Source organism: Gastrolobium bilobum, unplaced genomic scaffold, assembly GCF_033153095.1.
Source record: "Gastrolobium bilobum isolate Gb01-03AN ecotype WA unplaced genomic scaffold, APGP_CSIRO_Gbil_v1 utg9312, whole genome shotgun sequence".
Classification (NCBI taxonomy): domain Eukaryota; kingdom Viridiplantae; phylum Streptophyta; class Magnoliopsida; order Fabales; family Fabaceae; genus Gastrolobium; species Gastrolobium bilobum.
The window spans coordinates 451,161-466,832 of record NW_026898497.1 but is presented as its reverse complement, the minus strand read 5'-3'; positions in this window follow the sequence as shown (position 1 = coordinate 466,832).

Below are 15,672 nucleotides of genomic sequence, written 5' to 3'. Positions count from 1 at the left end.
TGATTCTGAGTAAGCCATCTGATACTAGTGCTTTGACTATGACTGGTATGAGCTCCAAAACTTATTCTTTCCTTTCTTCATGTAATGATTTTAAACATTCTTGGGTTGTTGATTCTGGTGCTACTGATCATATGGCTTGTTGTGCTGACTCCTTTACCTCTTATCATCCTACCATTGTAACTCATACAATAGCCGTAGCTGATGGCTCTCATACATCAGTTGCGGGATCTGGTGACATAAACTTACAGCAATCCTTACATCTTAAGGATGTTCTTCATGTTCCTAAACTCTCCACGAATCTTCTTTCTATTCATAAAATTACAAAAGATTTGAATTGTACTGTAACCTTCTATCCTACCCATTGTGTTTTTCAGGATCTCGCCACGGGGAAGACGATTGGTAGTGCTAAAGAGCAAGGTGGGCTGTACTATCTGGTGTCACAATCTCCTGCAAATAAAGTAACAAATCACATCTAGATGTCTCATGGTCAATCAACTGCTGATTCTTTGATTTGGCTTCATCATAAGCGCTTAGGTCATCCTCCATTTAGTTTACTCAAATCTTTATTTCCGTCATTGTTTTTGTCTAAATCTGTTGAGTCTTTTCATTGTGATGTTTGTGAATTTGCTAAGCATCATCGTGTGTCTTTTCCTTCTAGTATTACTAAGAGTGTTGAACCTTTTGATCTTATTCATTCTGATGTTTGGGGTCCCTATAAAGTCCCTCATGGTTCTGGAAATAGATGGTTTGTTTCTTTTATTGATGATTGCACTCGTGTAACTTGGGTGTACTTAATGCGTGAAAAGTCTGAGGTACCACAACTGTTCTTTCAATTTTATAAAATGATTGAGACCCAATTTGGTAAAAGAACTCAAGAGACTAAGAACAGATAATGGTACTGAATATGTTAATCATAGCTTTTCCCAATTTATAAGAAATAACGGTATGATTCATGAACTTACTTGTGTTGACACCCCCCAACAGAATGGGGTTGCTGAAAGAAAAAATCGTCACCTTCTTGAAGTGGCTCGTGCATTAATGTTTCAGACACATGTACCCAAATACTATTGGGGAGATGCTATTCTTACTGCAGCATTCTTGATCAACTGTTTACCCACTCGGGTACTTGACCATGTAAGTCCTATTCACTCTATGACTTCTTTTTTCCCTTCTATTCCAACTATGATGAGTCTTCCTCCACGAGTGTTTGGGTGTGTTGCTTTTGTTCATGTTCATAAACATCATCGCAGTAAGTTGGACCCTAGGGCTATTAAATGTGTTTTTCTTGGTTATGTTCCTGATAAGAAGGGCTACAAGTGCTATCACCCTAGTAGTAGGAAATTTTTTGTTTCTATGGATGTTACATTTCAGGAATCTGAGTCCTTTTTCCAAGGTCCTCATCTTCAGGGGGAGAATCATTCACCAGAAATCTCATCACCTCCCTTCTTTGAGTTTGAATCATCAGTGTCTACTCCTTTACCTATGTCAGTGTATCCTCCACCTGGTCATGTTCCTCCTGTGTCTGTTCCTCCTGTGTCTGATCCTCTTGTGAGTAATCCTCCTGTGACTGATTCTCCTGTGATTGATACATCAAGTACACCAGAGATACGAAAGATTATGACACCTGAAAGAAGGAAACAACCCACATTGTCTCAGCAGCAACCTCAATCGTCTGAACCACTAGTAAGTCCTGAATCTCATATTTCTGATCATGATGTTAATACTTCTGATGACTTACCCATTACTACTGATTCTGATGATTTACCCATTGCTCTTAGAAAAGGAAAAAGAGCTTGTCCCAAGAAATCTTGTCCCTCTTGTACTCAATACCCTATCTCCCAGTTTGTTTCCTCTGCTAATCTTTCTGTGCAGCACAAAAGCTTTGTTTCAGCACTAGACTCTATTGCAATCCCAAAATCAGTACATGAAGCCTTGAAAGATAGGAATTGGGCTCAAGCCATGCAAGAGGAGATGAATGCATTGGAGAAAAATAAAACATGAGAGGTTATTGATAGACCTACTAGAAAGAAAGCAGTAGGGTGCAGATGGGTTTATGCCCTGAAATATAATTCTGATGGAACTCTTGAGAGATACAAAGCTCGATTAGTTGCCAAAGGTTACTCTCAAACCTATGGCATTGATTATGAAGAAACATTTGCTCCAGTTGCAAAGATGAATACAATGAGAGTTTTGTTATCCCTTGCTGCCCATTACAATTGGGATATAAACCAATTTGATGTGAAGAATGCGTTCCTCAATGGTGAGTTAGAAGAAGAAGTCTACATGGAAATTTCGCCTGGTTTTGATTCTGTGAAGGGAGAAAATAAAGTTTGTAAATTAAAAAAGGCCTTGTATGGATTGAAGCAGTCACCTCGTGCCTGGTTTGGAAAGTTTACTAAGGTTATGATGACCTTAGGATATAAACAAAGTCAAGGAGATCACACTCTTTTTTTCAAACACTCCTAAAATGGGAAGCTTACTGTGCTCCTTGTATATGTTGATGATATTATTATCACAGGTGATGATTTTGTGGAGAGACAGATTCTGCAAACACGGCTTGCCTCTAAGTTTGAAGTCAAAGACCTTGGGAAACTGAGATATTTCCTAGGGATAGAAGTAGCTCATTCGAGCAAAGGAATCTTTATCAGCCAGAGGAAATATGTTCTTGATCTTCTCAAAGAAGCAGGAAAGCTCGGGTGTAAACCCTCTAATACTCCTATTGAGCAGAATCACAAGATGGGCTATGAAGAGGAAAGTCCTCCATTTGATAAAGGACAATATCAACGGCTAGTTGGGAAATTGATATATTTGGCCCATACTAGACCAGACTTAGCTTATGCTGTTAGTGTTGTCAGTCAGTTTATGCACGATCCAAAGGAGAAACATATGCAGGCAGTAGAGAGAATTCTTCAGTATCTGAAAGGTACTCCTGGTAAAGGGTTGTTATTCCGACGTGATGGCAATCTATCTTTAGAAGTCTACACAGATGCTGATTATGCTGGATCCGTGACTGACCGTCGTTCTACCATTGGTTATTGCATGTTTCTTTGTGGTAACTTGGTGACATGGAGAAGTAAGAAACAAGATGTGGTCGCCAGATCAAGTGCAGAAGCTGAATTTCGAGCTATGGCTCAAGGCATTTGTGAGTTACTGTGGCTGAAAATTGTACTTGATGATCTAAAAATAAAATGTGAGGGACCTATGAAGCTGCTATGTGATAATAAGTCCGCTATTTGTATAGCTCATAATCCAGTTCAACATGATCGGACTAAACATATTGAGGTCGACCGCCATTTCATCAAAGAGAAACTTGATAGCGGGTTGATTACCACTCCATACATTCCCACTGGGCGTCAATTAGCTGATCTATTGACAAAAGGGCTTCCTTCAGATAGATTTCAAGAACTTGCTAGCAAGCTGGGAATGATAAATATCTATTCCTCAGCTTGAGGGGGAGTGTTGTAAATAGTAATTATGTAGCCATTTATTTGTATTTATTTAGTCCGTTACTTCTATATTGGGCCAAGCCCATTAGGTCAAAATTAGGTCAAGAAGTCTCTATAAATAGAGACCCCTATGTACAGATTCAAATACGATTCAATAATATTTCAAATACCCTTTTATTTCAAGTCATATCTTTTCTTAACCTTAAGTTCCTCTGCCGCCACTGTTCTTCTCTCCTCCATCCAAATTTCACTATAAAGTTGCTCATATGTAGGTGCCTTAATTGAACAAGACTTGCGAATTGCAATTCTAGTTCTTTTGGTATTGTTAATGAAGCAAAAAAAATGACAAAATCTGAAACTCTTAATAAAATTTTGAATATTTTAAGGATCTTGTTAAACAAATTATTGTCTTCACCTTTTGCCTTTTGTCATCATCATAATTTTATTTTTGGCTGAGTGAGATTATCTAATACACGAGTTAATGAATGGAATTTTTTTTAAATGTACTTAAACTTTCTGCATCCTTGCCATTGTTTTGTTTTTTATTTCTAATAACATAGTTAAATTCTTAATATTTTGGGTTATGATGTGGTTTCAACTATTGTACTATTTTTATTTTTTATCAACTTAAACATACAAAAGAAATAAAATAATCATAACTTGTTTTTTACGGAGTGTAATATGTCATTTTTAAAGGCTTGATAGACTAAATAGGCCAGGCCAAGCTTAAAATTTGGCTTGTATGAGGCTAACAAGTTAAATCAGGTTCAAATATTTTACACAGACCTGATCTATTTAGGCTAAAGCTTGACTTGTCTTGACTCATTTATATCCCTAATTACAAACTTAGATGTTTACTTCTTGGACTGTGTGGATGTTTATTTATAAAGAAATCAATTCAACCCAAAAGCTTAAATTTTTAGGTAAATTATTTTTTACATTGTATCAGAGCCTCCATGATCAAGTGGTCACGAATTTGATCTTAACCACCCCCTATTCAATTAATAAATAATTAAATAAGGTAGAGTTTCTTAGCACAAGTAGGTGGACATGTGTTTTGTTCAACCTTCAAGCCTAGTGGCTCTTATATGAGGAGGCGTGTTAGAGAAATATAAAATTATGTTAGAGAGATATAAAATCATTAATGAAGCCTCACTCAGTACCTTAATTCCACTCATACTTTTTAGTGGAATTAAGTAAAGCAAGAAGTAAATAAAGAATTGGGCATGTACAATAATCACGCTTTAAGCCCAGGCTCTTGCGTGAGGGAGCTTGGTAGATAAATATAAAATTTATTAATGTAATTTCACCAACCGCACAAGTTTTTGGGTTGAATTGATTACTTACATGGTATGATATCAAAGCCTCCATGACCAAATAGTTACAAGTTTGTTCAGCATCGCCCACCATTCAATTAATAAATAATTAAATATTATGAAATTTCTTAGCACATGTAGGTGGGCATGTGTATGGGTGTTCAAAATATCCAAAAGAACCAAACCAATCCATAACCAAACTGCTCCACATTTAAAAAATTGATTTTTTTTAAAAATCGATTTTATATGAAACTGCATTTTATTTTATAAACTAGTTATTTACCAAACCATAAAAATAATCGATTATACATAGTTATCCATGTTATTGTAGACAGTGAGTGATATCATATCACTAATAGATTTGAACCCATGTATAAAGCAGATGAGGTAGATGATCAGAATTATCACTGTGTAATTAAAAATATTAAAAACAGACTTACTTGTTAGTGGCAGAATGATGAAACAGACAGAATGAAAGGATGAATATATGCAGTATCAGAGGAATTAAATCCGAGCCCACAGAACGTGTCTCCTTAAGACAATTTGCCCCCTCACTGATGCCTAAGGTTGATGGACACTTGTCTCCCAGGATAGAACGAATTTCGTCTGAAGAATGGTGGCACTACCAATCAACAGCCCAAACGAACACAACAATATGCCAGAGGAAGTCACACCGGAGGATGAACAACAGTATGCAAAACCGGAAGAAGAAAAATTCCGGCAGAGTTTAAATGCAGAAAAAACTGGATAGATTTCTGAAGGTGTCAGTGTCTATTTACACTGACCGGTCACGATGAACAGTCGCTGGCGGCGAACCGCCGTGTCTGATGGCGGCGAACGGGTGCGACCGGTGACTGTTCCGACGAACAGATACGACCGGTTCAGCGAGCAGACACAACCGGTGACTGGTTCACGAAGGGAAAGAACCGGTTCGGTTCAATACTGCTCAAAAAACCGGCGGGTAGAATTTTGGTTGGAGAAATATTAAAAAATAATTTAATAAAAAATTATTTTTTATTACACACTAGGAACCGAACCGAACCGAACCGGTTGGACGGCGGCGGCGCGCGTGTGTGGTGAACCAATGCTCATCTAGCTCTTCCCCCTACATAAAACATGTAGTGACCCAAGGGCCAATCTAAGAGAGGGAAGTGAGAGCTTATATACTCTCTCATTTCCTACTAATTGTCCAATGTGGGACTTGTTGAAACCCACACACCTCTTCATCTTCCCTTTTTCTCTTTTCTTTATTAACCCACTTCTTATTCATAACCAATGGATCATTGTACATTAATTCATTCATTAATTCCAACAATCCATAACCAAATTGCTCTACTTCATTTATAAATAATTAGTTATTTAGCACCATTCTTTAACTTTCTTTGTGCCTCAATGATATTTAGTAAGGAAGATTGTTTTTTAGTTTGAGAAGTACGTATCTTGCTCCTCTGATTTATAAAAGTTACATACTTTTTTTTTTGTTTTTTTGAAAGAAATTCATAAAGTAGACAAAAATAAACATTTCCGACTTGCAGTCTCTCATGGAAAACTTAGCTCTTAATATTAAAGTGGAAAACCCGAATGGAACTGTTTTAAATTAGTCCAGTAGTTATAATCCATGTGTTTATTTTACTTGTTAAGCATATTCAGAGAGTTTTACATAGGCAACACTTAATTGATTATACCAAAAAAAAAATATTTGGCGATCTCACCAACTTGCTTTTATTTCATAACGGTTTTATAACAATAATTATGACATCTTTAATCAAACTATGATTTTGAACTTGATAATCGATTTATGATTCATAATCAATTTTAAATTAAAACTGGTTTTGAATTAAAACCGATTTTAATAGTTTTAAATCAAAATCGGTTATGAACTCATAAACCGATTTTGGAACCGGTTTCAAACTGGATTGAAAAATTAAAAACCGATTTTAAAAAAAGAAAATCTATTCGGTTGGATTTTTGTCTAAACCAATTATGAACCGCTACATACGCACCTCTAGTTTATTTGTATCACTGGACTTCATATTACTTTAGAATCTTCAATTGGGGCTATTTGATTGAAAATAATAGGCCACCAATTCTAGCTATATTCTGAGATAATATGTACCAATACCATGGAACGACTTTTCATCAAACTGGATTTGTCCATATCTCATCAAAATCGGTTTTGAATTTTTACAAGAAAAATATATATTATAAAACCAATCTTAAGCTTGATAACCGGTTTATGGTTCATAACCGGTTTTGATTCAAAACAGGTTTTCAATCAAAATTGGTTTAAAACTGATTTTAAATCAAAACCGGTTATGAACCACAAGTTTTGAAATCGGTTTCAAACCGGTTTGGACAAATTAAAAATCATTTTTTTTAAGTGGTTCGGTTTAAAAACCAAACCGTTTAAAATTGGTTCGATTCAATTTTTGACAAAAACCAAACCGAACTGCTCCATGCACACCCCTAGGTATATGTATTGTCCATCCTTCAAATCAGTTAGGCCTCGTGTGAGGGGATGTGTTAGAGAAATATAAAATCATATTAGAGAGATATAAAATCATTAATGTGACCTCACTCAATGCCTTAAGGTAGTGTTTGGTTGGAGATTTATTTTGGGATTGATGGGAAAGTGTAAGTGGATATTGAAAAATACCACGTTTGGTTCAAGTTTTTAAAAAAAATACTAGACAAATAGGATAGATGGGGAAATGACTTTTGTGTTGATTTTTGGATGAAATTCACTGTTACAGAATACCACTTGAGATGTGGTATTTTGAGATAACTGGGGAAGTGAAAAAACAGGTGCGAAGTTTCCCCCGAACATAGATTTTGCAAATTTAAATAAATTTCCCTGGTAATATTTCGGTCAACCAAACAATTTTTTTTACATTTTCCTACCAAACTCACTTTCCAACCATTTCCCTAGTAATTACATTTCTCTAGTATTCAAAAAATTTCTCCTCAACCAAACGCCCCCTAAGGCTTTGGGTTAAAATAGTTCTTGGCATGATATTAGAGCCTCAGTGTCACGTAATCGATCCTCATCGGCCCATTTAATTAATAATTAATTAAGTATTATGAAGTTTCTTAGTACGAGTAGGTAGGCTTGTGCATTTTCTACCTTTCAAGCCTAATGGGCTTTTGTGTGAAGGGGTCTATTAGATATATATAAAATTATTAATATAATTTCATTCAAAAGCTTAAACTTTTGGATCAAAATGATCGTGATAGTGAGATTTTGAACCGTTTCAACTCAAAATCTTAAAGTATTGAGTAAGATTACATTAATATTTTTATATGTCTCTAATATTGTTTTTTTTATTTCTCTAACATTATTATCTAAGTCCTTATTTTTTGAGTTTTTATTGAATTGAACCTTTCATATCATTTAGTATAAGTATAGATTAATTAATTATATATATTTTTAACAAACCATTTAATTTTAGCGTGATGGAAAAGAAATCATTATTATACTAACGCATCTAGTGGGTAAAACACACACACAAAGTGAATAAAAGCCCGACTTACATTTATTTTTTTTAATTTGTTCTTTCCCTATTGAAATAAAGTTTATGTTTCTTTTATATTATATAGATTAAATAAAGTAAAATTTTAAAAAAATAATAGAAAAGGTACTTTATATTGCCTTTCATGTTTTATCTGTTTTCATTTATCAATTCTGTCGTACAGAAAAAGGGTATAGGATCTGAAACCCACTTTTGATTTATTCCTCGTGGGTGAGGACTGAGGAGCAGTAGTTTTCATGCAATCAGATTGGGTCAAAATGAATTTAAAAAAATTGTTTTTTTAGAAAAAACAACAATTTTTAAAAAATATCTTTTAAAAAAAAGCAGAAGCTATAATTCTTTTTAAAAAATATGCTTTTTTTTAAAAGAAAAGTTAAACTTTTAGCTTCTAAAGAAAATAAAAGTCAAAAGTCAAATATTTTTTTGAAAAATAAATAAATAATATTACATTTTATAAAAAATACTTCTAAAATAAACAAGATATAAAAAAAAAAAAAAAATTTGAAAATCTATATAACGGGCTCTAAGTTAATCTGTTTGGTAGCCTCAGTATCTCATAGTAATTTTAAACACAACTTGTGCTTATAAACCAATCACAGCTTTAAATAATTATTATACTTGTAAAGCCGGTGTGCGCAGTACAAAGTGGCCATGATGCTGACGTAGATGGATAACTTTTATGGCTAAACCATTTAGAATTTGTTTGGTATAAGTTTTCATTTGAGTTTGATGAAAAAATATGGGTGGGTATTGAAAAAGGTCATTTTTGGTTATAGTTTTGGAAAAAAATCCATCTAAATAAGAATCTTAGACAATTAGATTTGTATTATTATTTTGCTCAAACTAACTATTCACTTTGGGTGTGGAATTTTAGGATAGGTGAGGAAGTGATATTTAAGGAAATCAAGTTATTGATATTGGACTCTTATTTTATTTAGGTAGTGGTTTGTTTTAAAAATATTGATAATGAGAGTATTTTGATCAATTCAATCAATTTTTCTATCACTATTTTACATTCAACTAAACATAGACTTTGCAAATTTAAATAAATTTTTCTAGTAAAATTTTGGTAAACTAAACATCTTTTTTTAAACTTTTCTATCTAACTTACTTTTCTACCATTTTTCCATTAATTATATTTTATCGATAAAAAATCTCATCTACCAAACGTGTCCACTTAGGATCATTTCTTTGAATTTTTTTTTATATTCGATTAGTTTGATCCAGCTCCGCAGGATTATAAGGGTATCAAAAATTTTCCAACCAAAATTTTAAGACAGTTACATATTAAGGGCTTGAATTTAAAATCTATAATAAAGTTGCAATAATCTCATACCGATTAATCTATCTATGTGCGTGGTGATACCATTTGTGACATTTCATTTGAAATAGATAATGGCTTGCTTTATAATTTTTTAAACTCAATTTTGTCTGTCCCTTCTATGGAAGTTAGGTCTTAGATAAGTAAGCAAATAGATCAAAATAGGAATGCGAATATTAGCTGGACAACTAAATGTTCAGATTAATTAAAGTATTACTCTCAAGCGGCAGTGGAGCTTTGCATACGACAGCGAATTTTTTATTTTTTATTTATAAAATATTGCAATCGATTCATCGCTTTACTATTAGTCTGATTTGAGACGGGTCACATGATTAAGTTTTTAAACTCTTTCCAAAAACGATATTAGGAAGGATCGAATACTCATTTACTCAATTCTCTGACGCTAACTGAGCCACCATGGTTTGGTAGACAATGACATTTAAGGTGTGTTTGATGCATAGTATAGGATGAAGCCTGATAATATAAGACCTGATTAAATTTAATATTATCCAGCGTTTGGTATGGTATTGTATAAGATAATATCCTCCAATATTTTTAAAAATTAATATATTAAAAAAAATTATTTTAATATATTAATATTGAAATGATATATTAGTTTTTGAAAGTTGTACTTATAAGCAATATTAATACATCAACCCCTTATCAGACCTAATCTCACCCCCTTAGGCCTGATTAAGTTATACATCATTTTGATATATTAAGAGATTCTCCTGAATAAGCTTATATTATACGATGATCACATCAAACAACTGAAAATGTCATAACGTATAGTATAAGTTTATACTATATAACTTTATACATCACATCAAACATGTTCTTAATCCTTTATTTTTACTCGTGTTTTTTTTTTTTTTTTGGCCATTATATGCGTTGTGGACATTGGGCTCTCTCTTTTATAAGGCAACTAGTGACAGTGGGCTAAATTTGATGGCGAAATACAAAAGCAAAAACTTCAAGCCCGCTCCTCACTTGGGGCACAAAAAACAATTTGTGATTGTGACACAAAAGTACAAGATGCCTTTTAAGTTCACAACTTCTATCGTGGCGTGATTGTGCTTGACCATGAATGACCAGGCCTGGGCCAAACCCAAGCAGCATATGCCCAACAAAATTAAAAATGGGAGCAAAATGATGAAAGACTAGTCATGATAATTGCGTGTGAATTGTTAACATAAAATGCATGGATAAATAATTGCCTAGTCAATAGTCATGATATAAAATTAGCAACTAGGACATAACTTCAAGTATCCAACCCCACTTTTTGTCTCATAGATATGGAACATGCCAATTAACGTCAAATTTTAAGTAATAAAAATATTTAAATATTAATATAAAATTTAAGTAAGTATTCAAAGACTTTTTTTTTAATATAAAATATATTTAAAAAATTATGAGGGAGCCAGGGCCCGCGCTCTCTCTTACACCCTTGTTTCTGAAATTGGTTTAATTTGGTCAACCAAAACCAAAGACAACAAAAGATGGACATTGGATCTAACTTAGTCAAACTCTAATGTAATGAAAAGCCCACGTACTTAACTTAGTTATACTGTTCTTTTTCTTTATTTTTTAAAAATTACATTATCCACTTTTAAAAATAAAGAATTACATTATTCTCTTTTCAAAAATAAATATATTATACTTTAGTATATTTTAATGTAAACATATATATTTTAAGGGTATTTGTATTCTATTGTAGTTGGAAATAGAAATTATTACATGCAGAGACAAAAAAGTGGTCCTCACAATATTATTGGAGGAGGAGAAAAAGAATAAGGTGAGAGCTACACTTTTTTTTTTTCTTTAATCACCCACGGAAGACAAATTTTTCCCCATATTTTAAAGTAATGAACAATTATAAAAAGTATCTGATGATTATTTTATTTTTCTTTACAACTTTGAGCGTCAGGCAGATTAGTTTGAACACTTTATTATCAATTCTAAATATTTTTAAAATTAAATAAAATTTTAAATACTCTCGATATTAACATTGAAACTTCATCCAACATTTTCATTCCTTTTTAAAATCCCAAAATTTTGAGTAAGAGTTTACAAATAATTACTGATGATGATATTGAGAATTAAAGAGATAGAAAAACTATCTCTAAAGCTTATTCACATTGAAATGAACTAAAATATTTAATTTCTGATATTAGGAGAGTGTTTTTTTAATAAATACAGTTTGAGAAAAATATTTATCATTTTAAATAATAAATTTTGTGTCATTTCAAATGAAATGACATTGATATATATTTGGTGATTTTTTATATTCTCTATCTTCTACTTCTCACTTCCTAATTTTATAGACGAGAGAAAATGTAAAAAATTATCAAATATATACTAAACTAATGTAGTTTCATTTAAAATAACACAAAGTTGTGCAATTTAAAATAATAAATATTTTTCGTATAAACTTTATCTTTAACAAATAAAAAGAGAATATTATTGGATAGTCAAACCCAAATCTCAAGTAAATCACTTGATTTCAAAACATTCTCACGACCATGACCAAATTTGCCCCCTAAAAGCTCCATCTTTTTCCACACTTTTTCGTAGATATTCACGTGGAAACTGGCTGGCTCAAGCTTCAGCCCAGAGGGATCTTTCAATTCAATGAGCCCACGGGTTTCCTTATGAACTTTTTCAGCAATTCTTGTTATTCATTGAAAAGTTACGGACTTTAGCCTCAATTCCTTGTCAACATCTAGAAGTGCAAGAAAATTACTCCAGGGAGCTTTTTTTTCTTTTTCAATTACCCTGGACCTTAAATTAGTCGTAAAAACGTAGTTAAATTTGCAAGCATAATCATAAAACTAAAATAAATAAGAATTTTTTTTATAAGCGTCGTTTCAACCCAAAATTTTAAAATATTGATGAGACTTAATTTATTATTTTGCATCTTTTATATCTTTTTAACATACTCCTTATACAAGAATCTTTGAGCTTGAAACGTGGATATGACATAAACTTATTTTTAATCTAACTTGTGCTGCAAGAACACATTTTTTGATTTACCTAGTGTTTTTCTTAATTTTACATCAAAGTGAGATTGATAAGGATCGAACTCATGACATACTAATCATTCGAACTTTGATACCAGAATAAATTAATATTTCAACCCAAAACTCTAAGGGGTTAGGTCAGACTTAATTAATTATTTTGTATTTTTTGTGTCTCTCTAATATTTTTTATTACCAAAAAATAAAATAAAGAATCAACGTCCTCTCATAAATAGGGGTGTGCATGGAGCGGTTCGATTCAGTTATTGTCAAAAATCAAACCAAACCGGATTTAAACGGTTTGGATTTTAACTCGAACCATTTTTTTTAAAACCGGTTTTTAATTTGTCCAAACCGGTTTAAAATCGGTTTTAAAACCGGTTTGTGATTTATAACCGGTTTTGAATTAAAACCAATTTTAAATCAAAACCGGATATGAACCATAAACCGGTTATCAAGTTCAAAACCGGTTTTTTAACAAATTCAAAATAGATTTTTGATGGATTGTGCTATTTTTATAAGTAGTCGTTTGTTTCTCCCGGTTATAGGTAGTTGACCAACTATTTCTTACAAGAATCTTCATTGTTTTGGAACTCTCAGGACGAAATGATTCTTATAGAAATTGTTCATGTTGTTTTTACGGAAAACATTTCCATCAAAATTTTCAGCAAAATTTTTTGACGAAAAATATTTCCATTAAAATTTGTGACTAAAAACATATCTGTAAAAAAATTTGACGGAAAATATTTTTTGTCTAATTTTTTTACGGAATATAAATTTCGTCAAAACATTTTCCTCAAAATATTTCCAAAAAAAACATATTCATCGAAATTTTTGACGAAAAAATATTTCTATCAAAATTTTCCACGAAACACATTTCCTTCGAAAACTTTTGACGGAAAAAAATTTCATCAAAATTCTTTACGGAATTCCAATTCCGTCGAAAGTTTTCGACGGAAACATTTTCGTTGAAATTTTTAACGAAACACATTTCCATCGAAGATTTTCGACCAAAAAAATTTCGTCCAATTTTTTGATAAAAAACATTTCCATCAAATTTTTCAATAGAACACATTTCTATGAAAAAAATTCGTAAAAAATTTATGACGAGCAATATTTCGATAAAATTTGTTGACCAAAATATTTTTCGTCAAAAAATTTGAGGGAAATGATTGGAGGGAATTTAGATTCCGTAAAGAACTTTGACAAAGAAAATTTCCGTCAGAATTTTTTATAGAAATATTTTCCATCAAAAAAATTTTCTGAAATATTTTCCGTCAAAATTTTTTGCGTAAATATTTTTGGTCAAAACTTTCGCTGTAAATGTGTTTTGTTGAAAATTTTGTTGGAATTTTTCGTCGAAAATTTGAAGGAAATATTTTCGTAAAAAAATTTGATGAAATTATTTTCTGTCAATTTTTTTTATGAAAATGTATTTTGTCACAAAAATTTACAGAATTATTTTTTGTGGAAAAGTTTGACAGAATTGTTTTTGTCGAAAGTTTCGACGGAATTTAGATTCTATCAAGAATTTTGACTGAAATATTTTGTCCCTCAAAAATTTATGTCAGTGATTATGACAAAATCTTGTTTCGTCTCTAGTTTTGATGAAAAAAAATTTCGTCTCTATTTTCTACGTAATATGATTTTTGTCAAAATTTTCGACGAAATATTTTTCTTCGATAAATTTTGTTAGTATTTGAGACTTTTATAAAAATTTCACATTTAAAAATAATTCATATTTATGTAATTTTCATATTTTAATGTTAAGGATAAAAGATAATACTTATTTGTTCTTTAATTGTAAAATAGTTTAGTTATGGATAACCAATTATTTTTATGGTTTGGTAAATAATCAGTTTATAAAATAAAATGCAGTTTCATATGAAACTAATTTTTAAAGTGTGGAGTAGTTTGGTTATGGATCGATTTGATTGTTTTGGACATTTTGAACACTCTACTCATGATCATCCGCTAAAGTTTTTAAACATGTCGTTGCTGTCATTATTATAATAAGTCAATAATTTGCTTCATATTTTATGGGATTTGGTTCAAACCCGAGTGCATCATTGGTGGAAAATTCTAACAAATTTCCGTCATAGTAGCGTGGAATTCAAACCTAATTGAAGCAGCCCTAAACAGTGAACCGTCGTTTTTAAATGGAGGAAAAATGCGCAATGGAGACAAGGGAGATAAGATCACATCAGAAAAGGGGCAAGACAAGTTCTGTGGGGTAAGGACTAAGGAGAACAAATTATTATATAGCTAAATGCAAATGCCAGTCCTAACCAGAAAACTTTTGTTTCTCCAAAACTTCTTCGGTTTCTATATTGGGAAAAAGGTTATATTTATTATTACTTTTTTTGCTATATTTTATGAGAAAAGTTATACTTACTACTTTTTTTCTTACTACTTGTTATTATCAAATCTTAATCGTTGATTTCTACAAATCTAACAATTATAATTTATTGGGTCACATTTATTAATTAATTTTTAATTCTAATAAATTATAATCATTATATTGACTGAAATCAACGGTTAAGATTTGGTAGTAACAAATAGTAAGAAAAAAATTAGTAACTATAACCTCTCCCATATTTTATTGTCAAATCTTAACGGTTGATTTTTATAAATTTAACTGTTATAATTTTTTGAAATTTAATAATTAATTAATAAATATGATACAATAAATTATAACTATTAGATTGACGGAAATCAACGGTTAATATTTGATAATAAAAGGTAGTAAGAAAAAAAAAGCAGTAAATATAACCTCTCCTTTCTATCTTTCCTTTAAATCATTTCTAAAATAAAAAAATTTGAAAATAAAAGCTCTTCGACTTTTTATTATTTTCTTCATTTCCCTTGCTTAGCCGAGAAATATCATATTTTGGTTGAAAATAATTACTAACAGGACTAGGTCTAGCAAAACTATAGTGTTTTTTTTTTTTGGTAATCTAGCAAAACTATAGTTCGTTGATAGAGATATTTCATCTTAGAGCTACATGATTTGAATTATTTTTAGGATAATTTATTAACAAT